The sequence below is a fragment of the Cephus cinctus genome, unplaced genomic scaffold (genome assembly GCF_000341935.2).
Source record: "Cephus cinctus unplaced genomic scaffold, Ccin1 Ccin1_scaffold1576, whole genome shotgun sequence".
Taxonomy (NCBI): Eukaryota; Metazoa; Arthropoda; class Insecta; order Hymenoptera; family Cephidae; genus Cephus; species Cephus cinctus.
This window is the reverse complement of record NW_014333885.1, coordinates 110,624-114,992: the sequence shown is the minus strand read 5'-3', so window position 1 is coordinate 114,992 and position 4,369 is coordinate 110,624. Positions and strand designations below refer to the sequence as shown.

The 4,369-nt window shown below is 43.3% G+C and overlaps 1 protein-coding gene across 1 annotated transcript in view; it reads left to right on the top strand.

Moving 5' to 3' along the window:
* Positions 1-4,369, top strand: part of LOC107273347 (transcription factor Sox-2) — a 248,390-nt gene that overhangs the window by 137,543 nt on the left and 106,478 nt on the right. Inside the window, exon 4 of the transcript XR_003061511.1 lies at positions 2,259-2,300. The gene's annotated coding sequence lies outside the window, so the exon portion shown is untranslated. The remainder of the gene's footprint in view (positions 1-2,258; positions 2,301-4,369) is intronic.

Below are 4,369 nucleotides of genomic sequence, written 5' to 3'. Positions count from 1 at the left end.
GGGTTTGGTACAGAACAGTGGACGTCGCTTCAGGAACGAACGAAGATGAAGGAACAGGGGGTGCCTGTCCGCGGAGCTTCTAAATGGCTGCTGCTTCCACTGGACAGTCGAATGAAAAGATCCTAAAGGAATTCCAAAGTGACATCCACCGCGCTTTCCATCATCCCTTTACCCGGCTGGCGCGAGACCATCCGAAAATCCTTTTGAGATGCTGTGACAAAATTTTACTACGTACGAAGACTTGACGTGTATATAGATGTATGGTAAAAGTCATGACGTCCTATTTCGTCTCTACTCCCACTTTCGTGTATAACGCGTGAATATATCTTGTATTCTTCATCTCGAGAAGTTAGCTCCGATGGGACACACGTTAGAGGGGATGCTCTGGTACACGTGGACACGTACCGAGTGCCCGGAGAGCAGATAAACGGATTACGGCCGCTTTGTGTCAACGTGATCCGCTTCTCTTGCAGCCAAATTCAGCCTCTCCTCTCTCTCTCCCGTGTAACGTCCCGGCTCGTCAATGGGATATTATGCGCTTCAGTGGTGGTAACATTGCAACCGGGCTTCTGGCACGGCTGGTCTGCAGGATGCGTTTCGACTGATAACCAATTTTCATTCGTTTATATACACAGCAGGGACGTAGCTAGTCCCTGTGTATCTAAATTGGGTACCGTGCGGATTCAATCTTTTGGGGAGACTATCCTTGCTACTGGTGTACAGTTTGTGTTTTTTTTGTTGTTATTCATTACGAATATGCATAAATTAATGGCGTTTCACGTATTGTTGTTTTATTGGAGAAAATTTTCTTTTTTTTTTTCTTTCATTCAATTTTATTTACGTATTCTGATTAATGTTTATACGTATAATTAATATATATATATATGGTTTACAGGCTCTCTGATTTCCCCCTTTTTGATAGCACTATATACTAGGCTGGTATCCCTTTCGCCATCGAACGCGGCGGGTTCTCATTGTACTTCTCCCTTAATCAAGGGCTCCCTCTCGCAGTTCGATGCGTATTGATATAACCTCGACGAACGTGTATACCACCCTCGTAGGAGGACCCTCCCGTCGTGACGTATTTACATGACAACGAGACGCCCGTGTCCTCAGTATTCGCTAATTAGCTGACGCCACATACCAGCGCGGATTAGCGAGGATATTGGATTTTTAATATAAAAGTCAAGAGACTTTTTTATATTAATTTACGAAGTACGTATATTGTATTGCAGGCAATACGCCGTTAAATGGTTAACTGTGATTTGACAGCTGTCAAAGTTTTACCACGTGGTTGAATATTTAATTAAATGCCTTTGCACGGTTTGTTTATGTCGTTGGGTATACACAAATCATTGAAATGATTTTCATAGAGTACTCTAATTTAATATTTAGTACACGTATGGTTGCACCGCTCATGTGTGGGCATTTGGTAAGGGCATGTGTGTCTACGTGCAAATAATTCTGTCGGCACTTTGATCTTGTCCTGCTTGAATTCGTTTTGAATTTATTAAAAGGGGATTACGGCAAATCGGCTCTTCAGTTTTGAAAATGGGGGGAAAATACGTGTAACAGTGGAAACGAGTCACGCGTCGTTTCGGTCACAAGGTCCTTAATTGTATAATAGGATTTTGAAAAAAAAATAAAATAAAATTCGAACACCCATGGAGCTACTGCGACCAATCGCACTTTAACGATCAACCCTTAATTGAAAATCAAGCCTGAATTATGCAACAATATGTCTGTCCTGAGTAACATAAAATTGATTTAATTTTTCAAAAAAAAAATTTTTTTTTGACAATTTTATCTCTCTCAGGCGATCATCGGATGTTGGCTTGTTTTAAAAATTCAAAAAATTCACACGCATCCCCTGGGTATCCTGGCTGCCGAGTCGACCAGCTTGGTCGCCTGCTGACTAGCTCGCTGATTGCTGCTACATTTTTGATGACCTCGTCCAGACGGCACAGGGCACAGGGTTGAGGGTTCGTTCGTCGAAGGGGTCAGAGGGCAGGGTAACTGGCAGAGGGTGGAGAGGTCGGATGGAATGCTGTGCAAAGAGTGGAACGTCGAGATTGATATTTTAACAGGCGGATTGCTTAAGGACTCTCGAGAGTTCAGGAGGCAGACTCATTTTACATCTAAGAAACTGCCATTGATCTGTATCAGGTCCTACCGTGACGTCATGCATCCTAAATCGTTATCAATAATGACGTAAATCATCATCAAACACCCTATCTTAATGTCATATCCTGTTTCAGGTATCCATCCGGATGATTGATCCACCAGCCACCACCAAAAGGGTAAGTCCCAAAAAATAATATTCATCGACAAGCACAGAATCCACTGATCGTGGACCGTACGCAGATAAGGCGCGTTTCAAAAAAAATAATTTTTTTTTAAATTAAAAATTAAAAAATCTTACTCAAAATAAAATAGAGGCCAGCGAGCACGGGTTGGTACCCAGCTTATACGTGTATACGACTAAACGTATTGAATCCTGTATCAGGCGTGAGCCACCCTCCATGTCGGCTAAATCAAAGTGAACCAGCACTGACTATAAATGCTGCAGGTACTAGGGTGAGTTTTGAATTCAGTAGTATACATATACCATGTACATAATAAGAATAGGTTAAAGCAGGGAGAATGAGAACCGAGTAGACACGTATTAGGCACTATCGCACGTAGGCGTTATTAATCAAGTCATTGCGGCTAACCCGAGCAAGGAACAGGGCCTTATGTACCGTCTACCATGTGCTGGGGTAGATATACCTATATATCCTATGTATAAAACTATGCCACTAGACTCCATACATTATAACACCTACAACCGCACACCACTCGGAGTTATTAATAACCGATAATTCGATACGCTTCCAACCGGCCGTCGCTATAGTACGTGTCTAACGTCACGTCCGTTTAGACATATGGCTATTATCTAATCTATGTATACATACGTACATCGATAGTTCGAACGATACGTCGGAATTCAGGATTCCATTGTTCAATGACAATATTGCGACAAATCGATCGGTTCGGTTGTAATTTCGGGAATATATTCGGTAACTGTCACGGCGGCCATGTTGGATTTATTTCAGCTGACAAAACGACCGTATGCCGTATATCGATCGATGACAGTTTTTATTGAAAATATCGTCGGATCGATTGATTTTTTTTCTTAAGGCTGCTTAGGGTGCTTTTTCAAATGACGATCCAGCCCCTTCTTCTTAGGGCTCAGTCGCTCCCTTCGTTATCCTATCTTCGGGACGGGCGACCCTCTGTGTTTTGAGTGGTCTATGGATTTGACCCATCGGCCGGCTCAGCACGTGTCAATTGTCGTGAGTTTGACACTTGGACGACTGACAGGTCGGAGGTTTGTTTACGTAAGATTTACTGGGTTAATATGTACGGGGATGGGTGAATTTAATTCTGTTGGATTTTGTGTTTCGTTGTGACTTTTAATTCTGGGATTAAAGCGTAAGTTTTTTTTTTATCCCGTTTACAATGGCTAACCTTCCGTGGTCTTGATATCGTGCGTGGATCGTGGTGGGACGAGGATGCCAACCATTTTAACGTTTCCTCTTCGGCACGACGTTACCTTTGAATAATGCATCGTGCTTTGACGATAGACAGATACACGTATGAGAGCACCATCTTCGTGGGTGTATGATATACGGTATGGCGGTGGGGGATCATTAGGCAGGATCCATCACTCGCGCCCCGTGATCCTTGCTGATCTCTGATGACTGATCCGCTCGCGATAGCGGTTCTCAAATTTTGCACTTTTGGGTAAAAAGTGCACGGGGCCACGTATGATATAGGAAGTATCGTCGTCGGTTTTAATCGAGAGTCGAGGAAGGAAGCAAGAAAGTTGAACTTTTCTAGGGAATTTTTTTTTCCCCAAATTTTTCACTGTTCACGCGGGTAGCTACCTTCGCCATATTCTAGGGACATTTTCCATCGCCTCTCGAACGATCCCAGAGATCCAGATAAGACAGAATAATTTTGAGAACCATCGCGAGCGAAATATAGTCCTGCCGGCAATCAGAAACACATTACTGGCGGCTGGTCTGGTATTACGTCCTGCTGGGTGCGGAGATGGGTGGCTTCGTTCTGCCTTTACCTACGCGCCTCTTCCTTTCTGGGGCATCCGCTTCGAGGATCCCGAGTCTGGATTCTTGATCCAAGGATCCCATCCAGGACCCACGTACCCCGATGAACCATCTATTATCGAGCGCCTGGGTTAAATTGCAAAGGTCAAGCCTTTCCCACCGAAAAGCCCTATGCTCAGCGACAAAAATCAGCCGAACGAAGGAAAGGCGGGCATTTAAAAAAAAAAAAAAAAAAAAAAAAAAAAAAAAAAAAAAAAAAA